Source organism: Dendrobates tinctorius, unplaced genomic scaffold (genome assembly GCF_039654945.1).
Source record: "Dendrobates tinctorius isolate UK_male_01 unplaced genomic scaffold, ASM3965494v1 ptg000103l, whole genome shotgun sequence".
Taxonomy (NCBI): domain Eukaryota; kingdom Metazoa; phylum Chordata; class Amphibia; order Anura; family Dendrobatidae; genus Dendrobates; species Dendrobates tinctorius.
Genome location: NW_027361771.1, coordinates 1,540,636 through 1,567,556, shown reverse-complemented (window position 1 = coordinate 1,567,556; position 26,921 = coordinate 1,540,636). Strand labels below are relative to the sequence as shown.

Below are 26,921 nucleotides of genomic sequence, written 5' to 3'. Positions count from 1 at the left end.
TTTGCCACTAGGGGGAGACAAAGAACAGCAGGAAAAGTAGACGTTGCAGTACTGAGGTTTGGCCACTAGAGAGAGACAAGGGAAAGTAGGGGCTTTCAGCAGCTAATGCTTAAGAAACCGCAGAGTCATGGTGGGTGGAGTTACGGGGGCTCGTGAGGGGAATTCCCAAGAAAGGTGATAAAAGAAAGAGAGAGAGACCAGGAGAGAATCCAGTCCGGGAGGAGTTGAGTGCAGTTCAGGAGAAGACGGAAGAAGGACAAGCTCCGGAAGGGACTGGAAGGAGAGACAGTCAAGGGGGTGGCCCTGACAGGATAGCCGCAGGACAGAAGACGCCCAGAAGTACCAGATGGACAGACTCGGACAGACGAAGCGCTGTGGTGGTAGGCCTAGGGCAGCCACAGCGATAGAACCGCGAGGGACGTCACTTTAGGATAGAGAAGAAGGTGAAAGGTACTCAGGCCTGTGTGTACAGAAGCGGTTGTGTTGCTGTGGTCGTCGGGAGGACGGCCAATAAAGAGGACCTGTTGAATGCACATCGGTTTCTGTCTCCAGTCTGTTCGCGGCGAAAAAGGGACCACCCCCAGTTGGCACATGTGCCTGGAGGCATGCACCCGTAAGTTAGGCAGGCTCTCATTGCTTCAGAAATGCCAAACGTGGTCACTATATGTGGTTTAGGTACACTGTGGGGCTCAGAAGGGGGGGTCATTTGGATTTGAGAGCGCAGAATTTGCTGAATTTCTTTTGGCGAGTGAGGAGCCATTTAGCTTTTCCAGAGCCTTTTTGCTACCAGTAACGTGTAAACTCCCTATATTTCCGTTAACAGATGACAGACCTGAGTGAGGGCTTGCTTTTTCTGTGGACTGAGTTGAAGTTTTTATTGGGAACATTTTACATAACTATTGGGATCACATTTATCCGGCTCTCTACACAGACCACTTACTTTGTCTCTGGGGTTTCCATCTAAGGCTGGAGTCACACTAAACGTATGAAAAATCGGTCCAAGTCTCCCTGCAGAGAGTCGCAGGAGTGTAATGCGAATGTCATGCGAGTGCAATCCGATTTCTCACACCTAGGATCCTACCGATATCCGAATGCAGTGCATTTGCTATCCGATTGCAATGCATTTTTAACATGAGCTTTTACATACAGCAGTTCTGTCATTTACACATCGTTTTCAAAGGAAATATCCGTCAAAACACACACGTGTGTGCGAGGTGTATGGAGCGGAGCCGCGCGTGTACGAGGTGTACAGAGCGGAGCCGCGCGTGTACGAAATGTACAGAGCGGAGCCGCACGTGTGCGAGGTGTACGGAGCGGAGCCGCGCGTGTACGAAGTGTATGGAACGGAGCCACGCGTGTACGAGGTGTACGGAGCAGAGATGTGTACGGAGTGGAGCCGTGTGTGTGTACAAGGTATACGGAGCGGAGCTGCATGTGTATGAGGTGTACGGAGCAGAGCCATATGTGTGCGAGGTGTACGGAGTGGAGCCGTGTGTGTACGAGGTGTACGGAGCAGAGCCGCATGTGTACGGGGTGTACGGAGCGGAGCCGCAGGTGTACAAGGTGTACAGAGCAGAGATGTGTACGAGGTGTACGGAGTGGAGCCGTGTGTGTACGGAGTGGAGATGTGTATGGAATAGAGCCGTGTGTGTGTACGAGGTGTACGGAGCGGAGCCGCAGGTGTACGAGGTGTACGGAGCGGAGCCACGCGTGTACGGGATGTACGGAGCAGAGATGTGTACAGAGTGGAGCTGTGTGTGTGTACGGAGCGGAGATATGTACGGAGCAGAGCCGTCTGTGTGTATGAGGTGTATGGAGTGGAGCCGCATGTGAACGAGTTATACGGAGCGGAGCTGTGTGTGTCCAAGGTGTACAGAGCAGAGATATGTACGAGGTGTACGGAGCGGAGATGTGTACGGAGTAGAGCCGTGTGTGTGTACGAGGTGTACGGAGCGGAGCCGCAGATGTACGAGGTGTACGGAGCGGAGCCGCCCGTGTACGAGGTGTACGGAGCAGAGCTGTGTGTGTACGGAGCGGAAATGGGTACGGAGCAGAGCCGTCTGTGTGTACGGGGTGTACAGAGTGGAGCTATGTGTGTATGGGGTGTACAAAACGGTGCCCTGTGTGTCCAAAGTGTACGGAGCCGAGCCGTGTGTGTACGGAGTGGAACAGAGCCGTGTGTGTATGTAGCGGAGCCGCGTGTGTGCGAGGTGTACGGAGCGGAACCGCGTGTGTATAAGGTGTATGGAGCAAAGGCGCATGTGTACAAGGTTTACGGAGTGGAGTCATGTGTGTACAAGGTGTACAGAGCATGGCCATGTGTGTATAAGGTGTACGGAGCAGAGCCGCATGTGTACGAGGTTTACGGAGTGGAGCCATGTGTGTACCGAGTGGAGCCGTGTGTGTGCGAGATGTACAGAGCGGAGCCGTGTATGCACGAGGCATAAAAAGTGGAACTGTGTGTGTATGAGGTGTGCAGAGCCATACGTGTACAAGGTGTATGGTGGGGAGCATTCATATCTCCCAGCGGGACAGTCCCGATTTTGAGAGAGACTGCCCTACAGTTCTGGCTGGGAGCTTACTTTTCCCGCTGACACAGGAGTACACGGCGGAGCCCCGAGGAGCACTTTAAAATTCGCATGTGACGTTCCACCGGAAGTGACGTGCTAGAAGCTGACCGGAAATGAGGTAATTTCAGGAGGAGATTGTGACGGAACCATGGAGGCCACTTCAGGGAATGCTTCAGATCCATCACTGTGTCCTCCTCTGACATTGCGGACAGCAGGCTCGCCTTGGACTCGGGGATGCCAGCAATGTGAGCAGATCATATGTCCTGCATCGGGAGGCTCAGGTTGGCACTACAATGGGAGCCGGGCTGCTATAGTATCTTTATAGAATCTTTCTCTCTGTTTCTTTTTCTAATCTTTCTTTTTTTCTTTCTCTCTCTTTCTGTTCTTTCTTTCCTCTTTTTCTCTCTTCTTTCTTTCTTTCTTTCTTTCTCTCTGTTCTTTCTTTCTTTCCCCTCTTTCTCTCTCTCTAATCTTTCTTTCTTTCTCTGTTTTTTCTTTCTCTCTCTGTTCTTTCTTTCTCTCTCTCTCTGTTCTTCCTTTCTCTTTCTCTGTTCTTTCTTTCTCTCTGTTATCTTTCTTTCCCCTCTTTCTTTTTCTCTCTCTGTTCTTTCATTCTTTCCTCTCTTTCTCTCTATAATAATAGTATATTAATCTATGTTATAAACTTCTGTGAAGCCCTGGAAGGTTCAGAGCTCTTACCACACATCTAGATAAGTTCCTTGGGGGGTCTATTTTCCAAAATGGGGTCACTTGTGGGGGGTTACCACTGTTTAGGCACATCAGGGGCTCTCCAAAAGCGACATAGCGTCCGATGTCAATTCCAGACAAAAAAGTCAAATGGTGCTCCTTCCCTTCTGAGTTCTACCATGCGCCCAAACATTAGTTTACCCCCTCATATGGGGTATCAGCGTACTCAGGACAAATTGCACAATACTTTTGGAGTCCTGTTTCTCTTGGGAAAATAAAAATTGGGGATGAAAAGATAATTTTTGTGGAAAAAATATATTTTTTTAATTTTACGGCTCTATGTTATAACTTTCTGTGAAGCCCTTGGGGGTTCAAAGTGCTCACCACACATTTAGATAAGTTCCTTGGGGGGTCTAGTTTCCAAAATGGGCTCACTTATGGGGGGTTCCCACTGTTTGGGTACATCAGGGGCTCTCTAAACGCGACATGGTGTCTGCTCTCGATTCCAGCCAATTTGACATTCAAAATCTCAAATGATGCTCCTTCCGTTCTGAGCACTGCCATGCGCCAAAAGATTGGTCTTCCTCCACACAAGGGTTATCGGTGTAGAAATTGCACAACAAATATTGTGGTTCATTTTCTCCTGTTACCCTTGACAAAATAAAAAAAATTGTGTCCGAAGAAAAATTTTTGGGAAAGTTAAATAAATGTTCATTTTTTCCTTCCACATTGTTTCAATTCTTGTGAAGTACCTAAAGGGTTAAACTTCTTGAATGTGGTTTTGAACACCTTGAGGGGTGCAGTTTTTAGAATGGTGTCACTTTTGGGTATTTTCTGTTATATTGACCCCCAAACTCACTTCAAATGTGAGGTGGTCACTAAAAAAATGGTTTTGTAAATTTTGTTGGAAAAATGAGAAATCGCTGGTCAACTTTTAACCCTTATAACTTCCTAACAGAAAAAAATTATGTTTCAAAAATTGTGCTGATGCAAAACGGACACGTGGGAAATGTTATTTCCCGTATATACTCACGTATAAGCCGAGATTTTCAGCCCATTTTTTTGGGCTAAAAGTCCCCCTCTCGGCTTATACGCGAGTCATATACCAGGGGTCGGCGGAGGAGAGGGAGCGGGGGTGTCAGAGATCATACTCATCCCCCTCTGGCACGTCTATGCACTCCCTGCTTCCCCCATGGTCTCGGCGCCCCAGCTGTTCCTGCATTCAGCAGTCACGTGGTACCGCTCATTAAAGTCATGAATATGCACATAGTCATGACTTTAATGAGCGGTACCACGTGACCGCTGAATGTAGGAACAGCTTGGGCGCCGAAACCATGGGGGAAGCAGGGGCTGAAGAGACCGTGCGCCAGGAGGGGGTGAGTATGATGGGGGAGGACGGGAAGCAGAGACCCGGGAGACAGAGGGTGCACAGCGATGAAGTGGGGACCATTAAATATCGCCAGTGCCGGGGGCGTGAGCCAGCAGCGACACTGGCACCTGGCCCCCAGCGACAGAGAGGTATGTCATTTTTTTTCAATTGCAGCAGCGGCAGCAGCATATGGGGGGCATTTATTTATGAAGCATCTTGTTGGGCCACCATTAACCCTTGTGCAGCATTTTATGGGAGGTATGGGGCATCTTCTTGGGCCACCATTAACCCTTGTGCAGCATTTTATGGGAGGTATTTATGTATGGAGCATCTTCCTGGGCCACCATTAACCCTTGTGCAGCATTTTATGGGGGTATTTATCTATGGAGCATCTTCTTGCGCCACCATTAACCCTTGTGCAGCATTTTATGGGGGTATTTTTTCTATGGAGCATCTTTTTGGACCACCATGAACCCTTGTGCAGCACCACCCTCGGCTTATACATGAGTCAATAAATTTTCCCAGTTTTTTGTGGCAAAATTAGGGGGGGGGGTCAGCTTATATGCGGGTCGGCTTATACACGAGTATATACGGTATTAACTATTTTGTGTGACATCACTCTCTGATTTAAGGGTACAAACATTAAAAGTTTGGAAATTGCTAAATTTTCAACATTTTTGCCACATTTCCGATTTTTGTCACAAATAAATGTATGTTATAGCAAAGAAATTTTACCACTAACATGAAGCACAATATGTCACGAAAAAACAAATTCAGAATCAGAGGGATCCGTTGAAGCGTTCCAGAGTTATAACCACATAAAGTGACAGTGGTCCGATTTCAAAATTAAGGCCTGGCCATTAACCTACAAAGTGGTCCTTAACCCCTTTCTGACATCAGACGTACTATCCCGTCCCCGGTACCCGGGCCCCTATGACCGGGGATGGGATAGTACGACTAAGCGATCAGTGGCTCTCCTGGGGGGGGCGCCGCTGATCGCGGCCAGGTGTCAGCTGATTATCACAGCTGACATCCGGCACTATGTGTCAGGGGCGGTCACGGACTGCCCCCGGCACATTAACCCCTAGCACACTGCGATCAAACATGATAGAAGTGTACCGGGGGATTAGAGAAGCATCGGCAGGAAGGGGACTCCCTCCATGCTTCCCTGAGACCCCCGCAGCAGCGCGATGTGCTGCGCTGCTCTGGGGGCCTCCTTCCCTGCAGGTCCCCGGATCCAATATGGCTGCGGGGGCCTTCGGGGGCCTGCAGGGAGGCAGTTTCCTCAGTGCCTTCAGAGAGCAGGCAGTGAGGAAGCCTCTGCAGCGCCTGTCAGATCGCTGATCTGACAGAGTGCTGTCCAAACTGTCAAATCAGCGATCTGACACATTACAGTGATGTCAAAAAGACGGATATAAATAACCATGGTACCACTGAAAATGTAATCTTATCCTGCAAAAAATTATCCGCCATACAGCATCATCAGCGAAAAAATAAAAGTTATAGCTCGCAGAATAAAGCGATGCAATAATAATTATTTTTTACGTAAAATTGTTTTCATTGCATAAAAGCGCCAAAACATAAAAAACCGACATAAATGAGGTATCGCTGTAACCGTACTGACCCGAAGAATAAAACCGCTTTATCAATTTTACCACACGCGGAACGGTGTAAACGCACCCCCCAAAAGAAATTCATGAAACGCTGGTTTTTGTTCATTCTACGTCCCAAAAATCGGAATAAAAAGCGATCAAAAAATGTCACGTGCCTGAAAATTGTACCAATAAAAATGTCAACTCGTCCCGCAAAAATTAAGACCTCACATCTCAGTATACCTTGTTTAGACACAAAAGACAAGGAGGACTCTCACTACTGAATTTTGCTCTCTACTATAAGGCAGCCCAGATTGCTCAATTGGCAGCGGTGAACGCTGAACAGCAGGCACCTATCTGGCCGCAAATAGAAAACTCTCACATAGCACCTTACACCTCGGAAAGTCTGATTTGGGCCACGGGACCTTTACCAAAAGATTTGGATATACACTCGCCATACACCTCTCATTCACTACGTGTATGGAGAACCAATAGATTTCAATTCACATTGCAGTCTCAACCATCTCCCCTTTTAAAATTGTTCAACAATCCCATGTTTCCGCCAGGGGTAGCGTCAAGGAATCACACATGGTGGAAACAAAATAAATTAATTAGGCTGCAAAATTTATCTACTCACTTAAAACTTTATTATGATTTATTTATTAATGCTCAAATTGACAAATATCAACTGTTCCCTTACAATTAATAGATACAAATCAATACTTACAGTCACTTGTGAAAATAAAAGAAATTGGTTCTGAAGTAAAATGTTTGTAAAAAAAAGTTAAATGTTAATTTTTTCCTTCTACATTGCTTCACTTCCTGTGAAGCACGTAAAGGGTAATTAGAATCATAGAATCTAGTTGGAAGGGACCTCCTGGGCCATCTGGTCCAACCCCCTGCTCAAAGCAGGATTCGCTAAATCATCCCAGTCAGATGTCTGTCCAGCCTCTGTTTAAAGACTTCCATTGAAGGAGAACTCACCATTTCTCGTGGCAGCCTGTTCCACTCATTGATCACTCTAACTGTCAAAAAGTTTTTTCTAATATCTAATCTGTGTCTCCTCCCATTCAGTTTCATCCCATTGCTTCTAGTCTTTCCTTGTGCAAATGAGAATAAAGATGATCCTTCTACAATGTGACAGCCCTTTAGATATTTGTAGACAGCAATTACAGTCATATGTTAAAGTTTGGGCACCCCTATTAATGTTAACCTTTTTTCTTTATAACAATTTTGGTTTTTCATAGAATCATAGAATCGTAGAGTTGGAAGGGACCTCCTGGGCCATCTGGTCCAACCCCCTGCTCAAAGCAGGATTCGCTAAATCATCCCAGTCAGATGTCTGTCCAGCCTCTGTTTGAAGACTTCCATTGAAGGAGAACTCACCACTTCTCGTGGCAGCCTGTTCCACTCATTGATCACTCTAACTGTCAAAAAGTTTTTTCTAATATCTAATCTGTGTCTCCTCCCATTCAGTTTCATCCCATTGCGTCTAGTCTTTCCTTGTGCAAATGAGAATAAAGTTGATCCTTCTACAATGTGACAGCCCTTGAGATATTTGTAGACAGCTATTAAGTCTCCTCTCAGTCTTCTCTTTTGCAAACTAAACATTCCCAAATCCTGCAACCTTTCCTCATAAGACAGGGTTTGCAGACCGGTCACCATTCTGATTGCTCTTTTCTGAACTTGCTCCAGTTTGTTGATGTCTTTTTTAAAATGTGGTGCCCAAAACTGGACACAATATTCCAGATGAGGTCTGACCAAAGAGGAGTAGAGGGAAATAATGACTTCACGTGATCTAGACTGTATGCTTCTGTTAGTACATCCTAGAATTGCATTTGCCTTTTTTGCTGCTGCATCACACTGTTGACTCATATTCAGTCTATGATCTATTAGTATACCCAAGTCTTTTTCACATGTGCTGTCACTTAGCCCTATTCCTCCCATTCTATATATGCTTTTTTCATTTTTATTGCCCAGATGTAGTACTTTGCATTTCTCCCTGTTAAAAACCATTCTGTTAGTTGCTGCCCACTTCTCCAGTTTATTTAAATCTTTTTGAATCCTCTCTCTCTCTTCTCTAGTATTAGCTATCCCTCCTAGCTTTGTGTCATCAGCAAATTTAATCAGTTTACCCTCAATTCCTTCATCTAAATCGTTGATAAAGATGTTGAACAATACAGGGCCCAGGACAGAGCCCTGTGGTACCCCACTTGAGACATTCTTCCAACTGGATGTGCAGCCATTTACGACCACTCTCTGGGTCCGATCACTAAGCCAGTTATGAATCCACCTAACAGTTGCCTTGTCCATTCCATACTTAGTCATATTTTCAATAAGGATTGTATGAGAGACTTTGTCAAATGCTTTGCTGAAGTCAAGATATACTATATCTACAGCATTTCCTTGATCCACCCAATCAGTGATACCGTCATAGAAGGAAATTAAGTTAGTCTGACATGATTTATTAGTTACAAACCCATGCTGACTCTGTTTAATCACTTCATTCTTATCCAGGTATTGACATACATGTTGTTTAATAATTTGTTCAAAGATCTTTCCTGGTATAGAAGTCAGACTCACCAGCCTATAGTTGCCTGGGTCCACCTTCTTCCCCTTTTTGAAGATAGGAACAACATTTGCTCTTCTCCAGTCTTCTGGCACTTCTCCTGTTCTCCAAGAATTTTCAAAGATTATGGAGAGGGGTTCAAAAATTTCTTCTGCTATCTCCTTCAGTACTCTGGGGTGTAATTCATCTGGACCTGGAGACTTGAATTCATTTAGGTTAGCTAAGTGTTTCCTCACTATCTTTCTGTTTATAGATATCCTGGATTCTTCTATTCCCTTAATAGGACAGTGAATAACAGTTGATGTTACATTTCCTTTCTGAGAGAAAACAGATGCAAAATAGGAATTTAAAAGTTCAGCCTTCTCAACATCCTGTCTTACCATTTCATCATTTTCATCCTGTAAAAATCCTATAGCATCTTTGACTTTTCTTTTACTTTTGACATATCCCCAAAATCCTTTATTATTGCTTTTGACATCTCTTGCAAGCCTCAATTCATTTTCAGCTTTAGAAAATCTGATTTGTGCCCTGCAGGTTCTGCAGACAGCATTATATTCTTCTTTTGATATGCCTCCCTCTTTCCATTTTATAAACATTTTTTTCTTCCTTTTTAGCATGTGCTTACGTTCTGTGTTCATCCATCCTGGTTTCCTTAAATGCTTCCTATTCTTCCCTCTTTTCGGAATTGTTAACAACTGTGCTTTGAGAATTTCATTTTTCAAGATTTCCCATCCTTCCTGGACATTTTTGTCTTTAAGGATATCCAGCCATTGGATCCCTCCAATTCTCTTTCTGAATCCCTTAAAATCTGCCTTTCTGAAATCTAACCTTGACGTCTGAGTCTTCACAGGTCTTCCGCCTCTAGTTATCCAAAATTCTAAAATAGCATGGTCGCTACCTCCTAGGGTCCCAGCCACTTTTACCTCCTCAACCATTTCCTCCCTATTTATAAGGATTAGATCCAAGGTAGCAGTTCCCCTTGTTTTCTCCCTTACCTTTTGGAAGATAAAGTTGTCAGCAAGAGAGGATAAGAATTTCCTTGACCTGTTAGTTTTGCCTGAGAGAGATTCCCAACAAATGTCTGGATAGTTGAAATCTCCCATGACAACTATGTCATATTTTTTGGAGAACTTGGCCATTTGATGCATAAAGAGTTCATCCATATCTTCAGCTTGCACAGGCGGCCTGTAGTAAATGCCTACAATGGTGTCCTTTCCATTGTTCTGTCCTTGTATTCTTACCCAAACAGTTTCCACAGAACTCCCAGTCTCTGAAGCTTCAATCTCTGTGCAGATATACGCATTTCTAACATACAATGCAACACCTCCTCCTCGTTTATCAAGTCTGTTTCTTGCAAATAAGTTGTATCCTTCTAGTCTTGTATTCCAATCATGTGTATTGTCCCTCCAAGTTTCAGTGATTCCAATGACATCATATTTCTTTTCCTGTGTTAGTAGTTCCAATTCTCCTTGTTTGTTGCCCATGCTTTGTGCATTAGTATAGAAACATTTTAGTTTGTGATTGGTTTCTCTTTCTCCAATATTTTTATTAATTAGATTCTTTTGTCTTTGTTCTTCCTTTCCACTTCTAACTAATGCCAAAACATGACTTTATCACAAAACATCAAGTACCAAGGTCCGAAATTTTTAGGTTAGAACAAATTTTCCATTTTTTACAAAAATTAACTGCAAACTCAGCGGACTCTAAAACTACATCTTATGAACTAAAATGTCTATATGACCCATTGGGAAATGGTCTTATATCCCATCTTTACTCTATATTTCTACAACCTAAGGAGTGCTTGAAAATGAAGGTTATGGAACAATGGGAGGAAGATTTACAAATCTCCCTTAGGCTGTGTGCCCACGATGCATTTTGTTAAGCGTTTCCGCAGCGTTTGTGCCGGATCAGACGCTGCAGAAATGCTTAAAAGATGCATCAAATTAATTAGCATCTGTTTTTTGCTTTTTGTGCATGCGTTTTTAACCGCTCAGGAATCGCTTAGCGGCTAAAAACGCAGCATGCTCATTAATTCCCGCATTGCTCAGCGTTTTTAGCCATCCCCAATGTTCCCAGAAATCACATGTCAAAAAACGCGTCAAAAACCGCGCAAGAAACGCGCTGAAAAAGACGCGCGTTTTCTGGGAAAGGGGATCCTTTTCCTGAGCGTTTAAAAACGCTAGCGTGGGCACATAGCCTTACACCTCAAAGGTGGTACAAATGCTATGAAAATATAGTAAAAGGTAGTAATCAAGTTTCACTCACTAAAACGTCCCTTAAATTGTTTCACAGAATAAATTATGTTCCCAGTTTCCTACACAGCGTTTACCATACGGTACCTGGCAATTGTTTCAGGGGTTGCGCTGATGACGGAGACACACTCCACATATGGTGGACATGCCCGATAGTGAAGTGAAGTGGGCAGCACGGTGGCTCAGTGGTTAGCCTTGCAGGCGTGCAGTGCTGGAGTCCTGTGTTCGAATCCCACCAAGGTTAACATCTGCAAGGAGTTTGTATGTTCTCCCCGTGTTTGCGTGGGTTTCCTCCAGGTACTCCTCCCAGATTCCAAAGACATACTGATAGGGAATTTAGATTGTGAGCCCCATTGGGGACAGTGATGATAATGTGTGCAAACTGTAAAGCGCTGCGGAATATGTTAGCGCTAAATAAAGATTATTATTATTAAGTCTCTCTGGAAAGACGTCATAAAATTAATCAACATTGTCCTGAATAAGAAACTACTACTAACACCGACAGTGTTACTTCTAGGGGACAGACCAATCCATGCCAATAACAAAATGTGCCAACTTAAGCCTGTTTCACATATCCGTTTTTTGGCATCCGCCAAAGTATGAAAAAACGGATCCGTTTCCGTTTTGCCACAAACGGATGCTACCGGATCCGTTTTTTGGACGGATCTGCTTTAGCCACTAATGCAAGTCTCTGGTTAAAAAAACGGATCCGCCAAGAAAAATGGCGGATCCATTTTTTTTGCAAAACGGCGGATTTTGACGGACGTCTAAAAACGGATGTGTGATCCACCTCTTATTGATTTTATTACTATGGCAACTAGAAACCACATAGCCAGTAAATGGAAAACTAATACGTTGTCAATATTACAGGTGAAAAAACAAGTTGACCTAATGATGCTGTATGAAAAAATAGAAGCCATTAGATCTGACTCTAGAGGTATATGGGAACCTTGGATCCAGGCGCAAAACAATGATGATCTACCTAGAATGATATCGCTATCTATGTAATATATAAATATAGTTATTATCACTGTTGAACATAGGACATGAAACAAATGTTCCACTATTTCGCATTGACTCATTTCTTAATAACAGCACTCATTGTCCATCCCCCCTCTTTCCCCCTTCCCCATTAACCCTATCTTAGTTGTGTTAAGACTGTTATTCTATAGTTTTATAAAGCTAAGGCTATGATAATAAGGATATTGTATATTTTTCCATTTATCCTCTCACATATGTCCCCCTGCGAGGGGACCCTTGTGATTTGATATCAATGTCTGTCATGTTAAAAGATATTCCTGTTTTCAATAAAATCGTTGAAACTAAAAAATAAGACCTCACATGACTCGGTGGGTCAAAATATGTGTGTGACAGTTGCTAAACATAAAAACCTATAAATAGTAAATCAAACCCCCCTTTATCACCCCCTTAGTTAGGAAAAAATAATAAAATTAAAAAAATGTATTTATTTCCGTTTTCCCATTAGGGTTAGGGCTAGGGTTAGAGTTAGGGCTAGGGTTAGGGGTGAGATTAGGGTTAGGGGTGTGTTTGGGTTAGGGCTGGAGTTAGAATTGGGGGTTTCCACTGTTTGGGCACATCAGGGGCTCTCCAAATGCAACATGGCATCTAATCTCAATTCCAGCCAATTCTGCGTTAAAAAAGTCAAACGGTGCTCCTTCCCTTCCAAGCTCTGCCATGTGCCCAAACAGTGGTTTACCCCCACATATGGAGTATCAGCCTACTCAGGATAAATTGCAAAACTTTTGGGGTCCAATATCTCCTGTTACTCTTGGGAAAATAAAAAAATTGGGGGCAAAAATATCATTTTTGTGGAAAAAAATATGATTTTTTTAGGGCTCTACGTTATAAACTTCTGTGAAGCACTTGGGGGTTCAAAGTGCTCACCACACATCTAGATAAGTTCCTTGGGGGGTCTAGTTTCAAAAATTGGGTCACTTGTGGGGGGTTTCTTTTGGCATATGAAACAGAAATGGACTTATTGTTTATGTAAAGGAGGACTTTACACTAGCCTGACAGCAGATGGCGATAGTGTGAAGTTATATGTTTGCTGTATTGAGGGGAGGGTAGCTCTCTTGTTGTTAGTTTTACTTTCGCTTTTGACTGTATTATACCAGCAGCACAGGCTGTGTGCTTCTGAATTCTCATCTCATGTTTACCCATAAGAAGTAAATGCTGTTTACTCAAGATAACTTGCTCAGTGAAGTTCTCCTGTGTACCGGTGGATTCTCAAAAGATACACTCTGCTACATGTTATGGGCCCAGACACCCAGGACAGAGACACCCAGAAGATAATTACAAGCAATAACCTAAGATACCGGAGAAGCAGATAAGATAAAACCCAGTGAATGGAGGCTGAAAGAAAAAAAATCCAGATACAGAGGGACAAAGGAATTTATGACCCAGGAACTGGAGGGCCGCACACTGGAGATAATTACAGAGAATCACCACACACAGGATATACAGAAACTCTCAAGAAAGAAGAATATCTTCATAAAACAAGTAAGGTTATATAAAAATGAGGTGCAGCACTGAGCTGAAACACAGTAGCTAAGGCCTCTTTCACACTTCAGTTTTTTGCATCAGTCAAGATCCGCCAAAAGGACGGATGGCGGATCCGTTTTAGTACTGATGCCAACGGATGGTACCTGTCCGTTTTTTTTTACGGATCCGACAAATGAAGAATTTTAAAGGAATCGCAGCCTGGAAAAGGAGAGAGAGAGAGAGAGATTTTTTTTTTTTTGTCCGGCACCCAGAAAGAATTTCGGGTTAAATTAGTGTCTGGAGGATCCGCCAGAGGAAAAAAACGTTGCAAGCTCCGTTTTCAAATCTTTGAGGATGGTGACGGACAGGAACTTTTGGCGGATCCGCAAAACAAACGGATGCAACGGACGGCAATCCGTCACAATCCGCCAATAATGGAAGTCAATGGGGAAAAAACGGATCCTCAAAAGAAAATTGCGGATCCGTTTTTTTCAAAACCTGGCGGATTGTGACTGATTGTAAAAAACTGAAGTGTGAAAGAGGCCTAAGCTGAAGAATGAAAATGATCAGTTATGGAACTTCAAAGTAGAGATGTTGTTATCTAAGGACGATTTATGGATAGTAATCATTACAGATAGACCTAATGAAGATAATCAGATATGGGATAGAAAGAATAGAGAAGCTAGAGCCACCATTAGCTTATTCGTGGATGATGCTCAATTAATACTCATAAGAAATGAAGAAACAGCGAAAGGAATGTGGGAGACATTGATAAAGCTATATGAAAGATCTAGTTTAAATCAAAAGTTATTTTTATTAAGAAAGCTTTACATTATGAGATTGAGTGCAAATGACGATATGCAGAAGCACATATTCTCAATGATGGAAGTAATATCACAGCTGAGGTCTATTGGTGAAGACATTAAAGAAAGTCATGCAGCAGCAATATTATTGTGCAGTTTACCAGATTCATATACAGCCTTGATAAATGCCCTAGAGACAAGACCAGAAAAAGACATCACATTAGATTTTGTGAAAACCAGACTAATAGATGAATATCAGAGAAGAAAAGAACAAGCAAATGATTCTTCTACTGAAAAGGACAGTGGAAATGCTCTTAAAGCTACAGAATTTAAAAAACCCTATAATAAAGAGACAAGAGAATGTTTCAGATGTAAGAAAAAAGGTCATTTAAAGAAAGACTGTACCATATGGACAGCAGAACAACAAAAATTACAACATAAAGAGCATACACAGTGAAAAACACAATTTCCGACTTATGTGAGAATAATTGGAATGGCACATTTAAAGTAACAGACAAGAAATCATCACTTGGTTGGTTTATTGATTCAGGAGCAACAAGTCATATGACAAGTGACAAGAATTTCTTCACTGATCTTGATTTAGATAAGAGAAAAGCCATTTATCTTGCAGATGGGAGCAAAATAACCTCAGAAGGTATGGACAAGGTATGCTAAACTGTTCAAACAAGTTTGGACAGGATTCAAAGATACTTGTACAAAATGTGTTGTATGTTCCAAATTTGGAAGGCGGATTGTTATCTGTGAAGCGTTTAACAGCCAATGGACTCACTGTAAAACTCAAAGACAATGAGTGTGCAATTCTAGCAGGAAACAAGGTGATAACCAATGTCAAGGCAGATGAACAATTATATCATCTTGACACACCAAAGGAACAGATGAAGGTATGTACACATGACCACAAGAACTGTATTCACATGTGGCATAGACGCCTAGGACACAGACACCCTGACAGTATAAGGGAACTACAAAGAAAAGAATTGACAAAAGATCTAAAGATATCAGATTACTCAATTACCGTAAGATGTGAATGTTGTATAAAATCTAAAGCCACAAGAATATCTATTCCAAAAGAAAGTGAGATGAAAAGTAAAAGACCACTTGATTTGGTGCATGCTGACGTATGTGGACCCATGAAAGTGACTACATCAGGAGGAAATAGATACATGGTGACTTTCATAGATGACTACTCAAGATACACAGTCACATGCTTAGTTAAGAATAAAAGTGAAGTTTTTGATAAACTTGTAGACTACGTAACAAGGTCGAGTAACAAATTTCAAAGGAAGCCAATTATCATCAGAAGTGATAATGGAGGTGAATTTACAGGTCACAAAATAGAAAACTACTTAAGACAGAATGGTATAGAACACCAGAAAACTGTTCCATACACACCTGAACAAAATGGAGTAGCAGAAAGAAAAAACAGAACTCTGACAGAAATGATGAGATGTATGCTGACAGATTCCAAACTACCAGAGAAATATTGGGGTGAGGCAGCAATGACAGCTACATATCTACAGAACAGACTTTTTTCCAGAAAACTGAAGAAAACTCCATATGAACTGTGGCAAGGTATGAAACCAAGTGTCAATCATTTAAAAGTTTTTGGATGTAAAGTTTTTATATTCATTCCAACAGAAAAACGTTCCAAACTTCAAAACAGATCCATGGAGGGAATATTTGTTGGATAAAGTGAAAATTGCAAGCAATACAGAATCCTAGATCCCAAAAGAGACAGAGTCACGGTGAATAACAGTGTGACATTCATTGATGAGCTAAATGAAGACACTATGATTTCAATTGACACAAAAAATGGGAAAAACAGCAGTGACATAGCTGAAGAAATATCTGATGGGAAAGTAGTTGAAATTGATGAAGAACAGAATACTGAAAATGAAGAAATACAACTACAAACAGACACAGAACCAAGACATTAAATGAGAGAGAACAAAGGTAAACCACCAAAATGTCTCCCATACAAGACAAGCACAAGTAAAATTTATGAACCTACTTCTTGGGAAGACAGCTAAACTCCCTAAAGAAGATGGCACACCTGAAAGATACCGAGCAAGACTCGTAGCTAAAGGGTATTCTCAAAAATATGGAGAAGACTATGATGAGACATTTGCTCCAGTTGTCAAACATACTAAAATAAGAACTTTACTTACAGTTGCAGCAATGAAACAGATGGAACTAATACATCTGGATGAAAAGACAGCATTTTTGAATGGAGATTTAACAGAAGACATTTACATGGAACAACATCCAGGATTCAAAGATGAAAGAAACCCAAAGTTTGCAAACTACAGAAAAGGATATATGGTTTAAAGAAAGCAGCTAAAGTGTGGAATGACAAACTCACGTGCTTACAAATGAAAAATTTCAAAGAAGCAAAGCTGATCCATGCTTGTACACAAAAAGGCTGATGAATAGATGGATTTATGTACTGATATATGTAGATGACATTTTGATTTGTTCTGAACAAGAAAGGGATAAAGAAAACATTCTAAAAATCCTGAAGCGACATTTCGAAATCAAAGACTTGGGAAACGTGAAACAGTACCTAGGAATACAGATAGAAAGAGAAGAAGACGGAAGTTTCCTACTGAATCAAAATCACATGATTCAAGACATAACAGAAAAATTTGGATTGAAGGATGCAAAAACAGTAAAGTCTCCAATGGAAACTAATTATCTTAAAGAGATGAATAGTGAGAAAAATATGTTACCAAATAATGAAGAGTACAGAACAGCAATAGGAAAACTACTGTATCTAGCGACTGTTACAAGGCCAGACATCGCAGCAGCAGTAGGAATCCTGAGTAAAAAGGTGTCAAAACCAAATAAAGCTGACTGGAATGCTGTAAAGAGAGTAATGCGTTATTTGAAAGGAACCAGCAACGTTAAGCTCAAACTACCCACAAGTGACAATTGCATTTTAACAGAATACGTTGATGCAGATTGGGCTGGAGATCCAACTGACAGAAGATCTACCAGTGGACATATTTTTTTCCTCTCAGGAGGACCAATAAGTTGGACAAGTAAGAAACAGTCAATTGTGACACTGTCTTCAACAGAAGCAGAGTATGTTGCCGCAACACATGCAAGTCAAGAAGTTCTGTGGTTAAGACAATTGTTGACAGACTTAGGGCAACCACAGTTGGAACTGACAAAATTGAAAGAGAACAATCAAGGATGTCTTGTTCTTGCTCAGATGGAAAGAGTCAATCCAAGAACCAAGCATATTGATGTGAAGTATCATTTCTTGAGAGATCATCAGGAACAAGGAGTCTTGAAGTTAGAATATTGTCCTACTGAAGAAATGACAGCAGACATCTTCACGAAGGCGTTGAATGCTGATAAACACCAGAGACTAATTAAAAAGTTGGGTTTGATTGAATAAATCCTTACTGTTGAGAAAAATGTGTTGGCATATGCAACAGAAATGGACTTATTGTTTATGTAAAGGAGGACTTTACACTAGCCTGGCAGCAGATGGCGATAGTGTGAAGTTATATGTTTGCTGTATTGTGGGGAGGGAAGCTCTCTTGCTGTTGTTAGTTTTACTTTCGCTTTTGACTGTATTATACCAGCAGCACAGGCTGTGTGCTTCTGAATTCTTATCTCATGTTTACCCATAAGAAGTAAATGCTGTTTACTCAAGATAACTTGCTAAGTGAAGTTCTCCTGTGTACCAGTGGATTCTCAAAAGGTACACTCTGCTACAGTTTCAACAGTTTGGACACATCAGAGGCTCTCCAAACGCGACATGACACCCGCAGACCATTCCTTCAAAGTCTGAACTCCAAAGCGTCACTACTTCCCTTCCAAGCCCCGACATGTGCCAATACAGTAGTTTTCTCCCACACATGGAGTATCAGCGTACTCAGGACAAATTGGACAACAACTCTTGGGGTCCAATTTCTCCTGTTACCCTTGGGAAAATAAAAAAATTGGGGACTAAATGATCATGTTTGTGGTAAAATATTATTTTTTTATTTTCACGCCCAGGAGTTATAAACTTCTGTGAAGCACTTGGGGGTTCAAAGTGCTCACCACACATTTTGATAAGTTCCTTGGGGGGTCTAGTTCCCAAAATGGGGTCATTTGTAGAGGGTTTCCACAGATTAGGCACATCAGGGGCTCTCCAAAGGCAACATGACACCCGCAGACCATTCCATCAGAGTCTGCATTCCAAAACGTCACTACTTCCCTTCCCAGCCCCGATGTGTGCCCATACAGTAGTTTTCTCCCACATATGGGATATCTGTGTACTCAGGACAAATTGGACAACAACTTTTGGGGTCCAGTTTCTCCTCTTACCCTTGGGAAAATAAAAAAATTGGGGGCTAAAAGATCATGTTTGTGAAAAATTATGATTTTTTTTTCTTTTCAAGCCCGGGCGTTATAAACTTCTGTGAAGCATTTGGGGTTCAAAGTGCTCACCACACATCTAGGTAAGTTCCTTGGGGGGTCTAGTTTCCAAAATGGTGTTATTTGTGGGGGGTTTTCACTGTTTTTGCACATCAAGGGCTTTCCAAACGCAACATGGCATCCGATCTCAATTCCAGCCAAAAAAGTCAAATGGCGCTGCTTCCCTTCCGAGCTCTGCCATGCGCCCAAATAGTGGTTTACCCCCACATGTGGGGTATCAGCGTACTCAGGAAAAATTTCACAGTACCTTTTGGGGTCCTGTTGCCCTTGGGAAAATAAAAATTGGGGGTGAAAATATCATTTTTGAGGAAAAAATATGATTTTTTAATTGTACGGCTGTACGTTATAAACTTCTGTGAAGCCCTTGGGGGTTCAAAGTTCTCACCACATATCTAGATAAGTTCCTTGGGGAGTCTAGTTTTCAAAATGGGGTCACTTGTGTTGGGTTTCCACTGTTTTAGCACATCAGGGGCTCTCCAAACGTGACATGGCGTCCGATCTGAATTCCAGCCAATTTTGCAGTGAAAAAGTCAAACGGCGCTCCTTCCCTTCCGAGCTCTGCCATGCGCCGAAACAGTGGTTCCCCCCCACATAACAGGTATCAGCGTACTCAGAACAAATTGCACAATAACTTTTGCAGTCCAATTTCTTCTGTTACTCTTGGTAAAATAAAAAAAAAATTGGACCTGAAGTAATTTTTTTGTGAAAAAAAAGTTAAATGTTCATTTTTTTTTAAACATTCCAAAAATTCCTGTGAAGCACCTGAAGGGTTAATAAACTTCTTGGATGTGGTTTTGAGCACCTTGAGGGGTGCAGTTTTTAGAATGGTGTCACTTTTGGATATTTTCTATCATATAGACCCCTCAAAGTGATTTCAAATAAAATGGTGTTGTAAAAATGAAAAATCGCTGGTCAAATTTTAACCGTTATAACTTCCTAAAAAAAAAAAAGTTGGTTCCCAAATTGTGTTTATGTAAAGTAAACATGTGGGAAATGTTATTTATTAAGTTTTTTGTGTGCCATATCTCTGTGATTTAAGGGCATAAAAATTCAAAGTTTGAAAATTGCAAAATTTTAAAATTTTTTGCCAAATTTCCATTTTTTTCACAAATAAACGCAAGTTATATCAATTAAATTTTACCACTAACATGAAGTACAATATGTCACGAGAAAACAGTGACAGAATCACTGGGATCCATGGAAGCGTTCCAGAGTTATTACCTCATAAAGGGACAGTGGTCAGAATTGTAAAAATTGGCCTGGTCATTAACATGCAAACCACCCTCAGGTGTAAAGGGGTTAAGGGGTTAAACTAGCCAGGACCAATCACAGAAACCTGTGATTGAGGACAGATGCATAACATTTGTGTAAGGAGAACGGACATATGAATCAATTGACAGAGGTAATAATGCAGATAACAAAACATCAATAAATATAAAATGATTTTACGAAATATAGCATTCTGATTTATAACATGAAGATATTTTTTGTATGATTTTAATGATTTGGTTATATTGTAGGCTATAAAATGTGGAAAAGGTGATGGGTGCACTATTAGTATTTCCTCGAGAGTCATCTGTGGGATTAAATAAAATCTGATCTCTAGTTTTCGTTTTGACTTTATTTAATGCACTATGAATTGCGTGATTGCCGTAACCCATTTCCCGTAATCTACGATGAACAATATTACTTTCTGCAGAAAAGCATTCTTCATCCGAATGTATACGTCTAGCACGTAGCAGTTCCCCATAGGGGATAACTCTAGCCCCTTCACCCCCAAGGGTGGTTTGCACGTTCATGACCGGGCCAATTTTTACAATTCTGACCACTGTACCTTTATGAGGTCATAACTCTGGAACGCTTCTATGGATCCCGGTGATTCTGACACTGTTTTCTCGTGACATATTGTACTTCATGTTAGTGGTAAAATTTCATTCAAATAACTTGCGTTTATTTGTGAAAAAAACGGAAATTTGGCAAAAATTTTGAAAATTTCGCAATTTTCCAACTTTGAATTTTTATGCCCTTAAATCACAGAGATACGGCACACAAAAAACTTGATAACTAACATTTCCCACATGTTTACTTTACATCAGCACAATTTTGGAACCAAAATTTTTTTTTGTTAGGAAGTTATAAGGGTTAAAAGTTGACCAGCGATTTCTCATTTTTACAACACCATTTTATTTTTAGGACCACATCACATTTGAAGCCACTTTGAGGGGTCTATATGATAGAAAATACCCAAAAGTGACACCATTCTAAAAACTGCACCCCTTAAGGTGCTCAAAACCACATTCAAGAAGTTTATTAACCCTTTAGGTGCGTCACAGGAATTTTTTTGAATATTTAAAAAAAAATGAACATCTAACTTTTTTTCACAAAAAAAATACTTCAGGTTCAATTTTTTTTATTTTACCAAGGGTAACAGGAGAAATTGGACTGCAAAAGTTATTGTGCAATTTGTCCTGAGTACGCTGATACCTGATTTGTGGGGGGGAACGACTGTTTCGGCGCATGGCAGAGCTCAGCATGGAAGGAGCGCCGTTTGACTTTTTCAATGCAAAATTGGCTGGAATTCAGATCGGACGCCATGTCACGTTTGGAGAGTCCATGATGTACCTAAACAGTGGAAACCCCCTACAAGTGACCCCATTTTGGAAACTAGACCCCCCAAGGAACTTATCTAGATATGTGGTGAGAACTTTGAACCCACAAGGGCTTTACAGAAGTTTATAACGTACAGCGGTACAATTAAAAAAATCATATTTTTTCCACAAAAATGATCTTTTCACCCCAATTTTTATTTTCCCAAGGGTAACAGGACCCTAAAAGTTATTGTGCAATTTGTCCTGAGTATGCTGATACGCCACATGTGGGGGTAAACCACTATTTGGGCGCATGGCAGAGCTCGGAAGGGAAGCAGCGCCATTTGACGTTTTTGGCTGGAATTGAGATCGGACATCATGTCGCGATTGGAAAACCCCTGATGTACCAAAACAGTGGAAACCCCCCACAAATGACACCATTTTGGAAACTAGACCCCCTAAGGAACTTATCTAGATGTGTGGTGAGAACTTTGAACCCCCAAGGGCTTCACAGAAGTTTATAACATAAAGCCGTACAATTAAAAAATCATATTTTTTCCACAAAAATGATCTTTTCACCCTCAATTCTTATTTTTCCAAGGGTAACAGCACACTAAAAGTTATTGTACAATTTGTCATGAGTACGCTGATACCCCACATGTGGGGGTAAACCACTATTTGGGCGCATGGCAGAGCTCGGAAGGGAAGCAGCGCCATTTGACGTTTTTGGCTGGAATTGAGATCGGACATCATGTCGCGATTGGAAAACCCCTGATGTACCTAAACAGTGGAAACCCCCCACAAATGACACCATTTTGGAAACTAGACCCCCCAAGGAACTTATCTAGATGTGTGGTGAGCACTTTGAACCCCCCAGTGCTTCACAGAAGTTTATAACGCCCGGGCGTGAAAATAAAAAATTCATATTTTTTCCACAAACATGATCTTTTAGTCACCATTTTTTTTATTTTCCCAAGGGTAACAGGAGAAATTGAACCCCAAAAGTTGTTGTCCAATTTGTCCTGAGTAAGCTGACACCCCATATGTGGGAGAAAACTACTGTATGGACACACGTCAGGGCTCGGAAGGGAAGTAATGACGTTTTGGAATGCAGACATTGATGGAATGGTCTGCGGGTGTCATGTTGCCTTTGGAGAGCCCCTAATGTACCTAAACAGTGGAAACCCCCCACAAATGACCCCATTTTGAAAACTAGACCCCCTAAGGAACTTATCTAGATGTGAGGTGAGCACTTTGAACCCCCAAGGGCTTCACAGAAGTTTATAATGCCAGGGCATGAAAATAAAAAAATCGTATTTTTCCCACAAACATGATCAATTAGTCCCCAATTTTTTTATTTTCCCAAGGGTAACAGGAGAAATTGAACCCCAAAAGTTGTTGTCCAATTTGTCCTGAGTACGCTGACACCCCATATGTGGGAGAAAACTACTGTATGGACACACGTCAGGGCTCAGAAGGGAAGTAGTGACGTTTTGGAATGCAGACTTTGATGGAATGGTCTGCGGGTGTCATGTTGCCTTTGGAGAGCCCCTAATGTACCTAAACAGTGGAAACACCCACAAATGACCCCATTTTGGAAACGAGAACCCCTAAGGAACTTATCTAGATGTGTGGTGAGCACTTTGAACCCCCAAGAGCTTCACAGAAGTTTATAATGCCCGGGCATGAAAATAAAAAAATCGTATTTTTTCCACAAACATGATCAATTAGTCCCCAATTTTTTCATTTTCCCAAGGGTAACAGTAGAAATTGGACCGCAAAAGTTGTTGTCCAATTTGTCCTGAGTACGCTGACACCCCATATGTGGGAGAAAACTACTGTATGGACACACGTCGGGGCTCGGAAGGGAAGCAGTGCCATTTTGGAATGCAGACTTTGATGGAAAGGTCTGCGGGTGTCATGTGCGTTTGGAGAGCCCCTGATGTACCTAAACTATTGAAACTCCCAACAAGTGACCCCATTTTGGACACTAGACCCCCCCACGGAACTTATCTAGATGTGTGGTGAGCACTTTGAACCCCCAAGTGCTTCACAGAAGTTTATAACGCTCGGACGTGAAAATAAAAAAATCATTTTTTTTCCACAAAAATGATATTTTTGCCCCCAATTTTTTATTTTCCTAAGGGTAACAGGAGAAATTGGACCCCAAAAATTGTTTTGCAATTTGTCCTGAGTAGGCTGATACCCTACATGTGGGGGTAAAACACTGTTTGGGCGCATGGCAGAGCTTGGAAGGGAAGGAGCACCATATGACTTTTTCAACTCAGAATTGGCTGGAATTGAGATCAGACGCAATGTTGCATTTGGAGAGCCCCTGATGTGCCCAAACAGTGGAAACCCCCAATTCTAACTCCAACCCGAACCCCAACACACCCCTAACCCTAATCTCAGCCCCAACCCTAACCCTAGCCCTAACCCTAACCCTAACCCTAGCCCTAACCCTAGCCCTAACCCTAGCCCTAACCCTAGCCCTAATGGAAAAATGGAAATAAATACATTTTTTTAATTTTATTATTTTCCCTAACTAAGGGGGTGATAACGGGGGGTTTGATTTACTATTTATGGCGGTTTTTATTTTTGGCAGCTGTCACACGCTAAAAGACGCTTTTTATTGTAAAAATAGTTTTTGCATCACCACATATTGAGAGCTATAATTTTTCCGTATTTTGACCCACCGAGTCATGTGAGGTCTTATTTTTTGCGGGACGAGTTGACGTTTTTATTGGTACCATTTTCGGGCACGTGACATCTTTTGATCGCTTTTTATTCCGATTTTTGGGACGCAGAATGAACAAAAACCAGCGTTTCATGAATTTCTTTTGGGGGAGTGCGTTTACACCGTTCCGCGTGCGGTAAAATTGATAAAGCGGTTTTATTCTTCGGGTCGGTACGGTTACAGCGATACCTCATTTAGGTCGTTTTTTTATGTTTTGTCGGTTTTATGCAATGAAAACTATTTTATATAAAAAATAATTATTTTTGCATCGCTTTATTCTGCGAGCTATAACTTTTTTATTTTTTCGCTGATGATGCTGTGTGGCGGCTCGCTTTTTGCGGGACAAGATGACGTTTTCAGCGGTACCATGGATATTTATATGCGTCTTTTTGATCGCGCGTTATTACACTTTTTGTTTGGCGGTATGATAATAAATCATTATTTTTTGCTTCGTGTTTTATTTTTATTTTTTAAGGGGTTCGCTAAAGGGGTTAACTAATGGGACAGTTTTATAGGGCGGGTCGTTATGGACGCGGTGATGCCTAATATGTGTACTTTTATTGTTTTGGGTTTTTTTTATTTTCAAAAAATGAATTTATTGGGGAATATTTTTTTTTTTTTTTACTAATTTATTTGGCGATTTTTTTAAAATTATTTTTACACTTTTTTTTAATTTTTTTTTTACTTTATTACATAGTCCCAGGTGGGACATCACTGTCCTGTGACAGATCGCTGATCTGTCACATCACAGATCACTGTGACAGATCAGCAATCTGTCACAGGCAGTGCACAAGGCTTCCTCATGCCTGCGCTTTGCAGGAAAGGAGTCCCCCGCAGCAGCGCTGCACATTGCGCTGCCGTGGGGGGCTCAGGGAAGCACGGAGGGAGCCCCCTCCCTGCCGATGCTTCCCTTTAACTCCCGGTGTGCAAGGGGTTAACGTGTCGGGGGCGGTCCGTGACCGCCCCTGACACATAGTGCCGGGTGTCAGCTGTGATAATCAGCTGACACCCGGCCGCGATCAGCGGCGCTCACCACGTGGGCGCCGCTGATCGCGCTAGACGTACTATCCCGTCCATGGGCATAGGGGCCCGGGTCCCATGGACGGGATAGTACGTCTGATGTCAGGAAGGGGCTAGTAATATGTTTTGGTTGACGATTCGTCGATTGGCAGCATTGTGTTGCCAAATATGCTCTTGCTATATAGAGATTATTATTATTATTTATTTATATAGCGCCATTAATTCCATGGTGCTGTACATGAGAAGGGGTTACATACAAAGTTATAGACAAAGTTGTTGTTGTTTAATGTTACTTTCTCCATTCACATACATAGATGCCATAATACCTCCATATCGACTTCCATTTGTAAAATAAACTAAAATCCTTGCTGGAATTGTTATACAAGTTCACAACACATACCAAAATCACCTCCTGATAAACCCCTATTGACACTGCAGTGAGGTCTGTCAGGGTCCATCATTTTGATGTCACGAATATCACAGAAATTTGCATATTCTTTCCATCAAATCAAACAAAATTGTCGCCAAATAGCGTAAACTTTGCCTAAGACTAAACTCACATCTGTGTTGTGGACCAATGGCGCCTGATGGACCTCATTGACTATTGGAGTTTATCATGGTCTCTGACATGTTGATGACAAGAACAGTTCTGCTACTGTGCTAACATGTCTTTGGCTTCTCCCCCACAGTGCAAAACATTGATTCAGTATTTGTAAGGTAAAACTAAGAGTGGGTCCAAAATATGCAAGAGGAGCAAATCTTTTGTATGGATTAGGCATATAAATACTAATGTGAAAAACTGACCAAAATACGTAAACGTGAAAGCATCCCTATTGTCATCTTGAAATTATAAATTTATCGAGGCGTAATAAAAAGCAAGCAATTTATGTGAAGATGAACATCATGGGCATTGAGAAATAATGCCAAGTGTAAAGTTACATCCAACATCTATTCTAACGGAGGCTGCCTGTCTAAAAGAAACACCTAGGACATGAAAGCTGGTGGTCCACGCGGGTTTAGTTTTTAATGACACCATTCAGACTAGTTTTTGTTTTTTTTTTGACTATTATCAGAATCTATTGCTCTATATACACAGCATCAAGATTATGCATTTCGCTTTTGATACAATCACTGAGGAAAACATAAAATGACATAAGTACAATGTATGTAAAACGAAAAAAAAAATAAGGTTACATTACAGAATATAAATAAGGTACGGTATTATAAATTGTTTGCTTTTTTAAGATGTGGTATTTGTCATTCAATTGGTCTTCCCGATATCCTCCCAAAAAACTCCTAGTAAAACCCAAATAAAAGATCTTCTCTTACCTCAGCACACCGCTATGAGTGGCACATCCAATTATCATCCACGCACAGTGTTAGAGTTCAGTATGTACAGATGTGCTGATCTTGATGGACTGATGCTGGGATGACTTCAACATTTTTTACATATAACCAAAAACACAAAAATGTCTTCATCGTCTGGGTTTTCTTTTATATACAAAGGTCCAAAAACAGTTGCTAAAATAAAGATGGATACATCATGGAACAAATGTAAAAGTGTCATTCAAGTGTCAAAATAATCGATGCCTAAAGGATAAGAGATGTTCCACACCATGGGCTAATGGAGAACTGAAAAGGGCTCTAAAACTCAAAGGATATTGCATGTCATTGAAGTAAATTACACAAGAGGCTTAACATTTCTGTATGTGGTTGTGACATGTGGAGACTGATTGGTGGGATGTTGGTGACATTACATCCCAAGGATTCACTGTTT

The 26,921-nt window shown here is 41.4% G+C and overlaps 1 protein-coding gene across 2 annotated transcripts in view; it reads right to left on the bottom strand.

Annotated features, from left to right (window-relative positions):
- The window catches only part of UNC13D (unc-13 homolog D), a 152,694-nt gene extending 125,987 nt beyond the window's left edge, over window positions 1-26,707 (bottom strand). For both annotated transcript variants that reach the window (XM_073587917.1, XM_073587922.1), the window contains exon 1: window positions 26,474-26,707. The gene's annotated coding sequence lies outside the window, so the exon portion shown is untranslated. The remainder of the gene's footprint in view (window positions 1-26,473) is intronic.
- Between the last annotated feature and the right edge of the window lie 214 nt (window positions 26,708-26,921).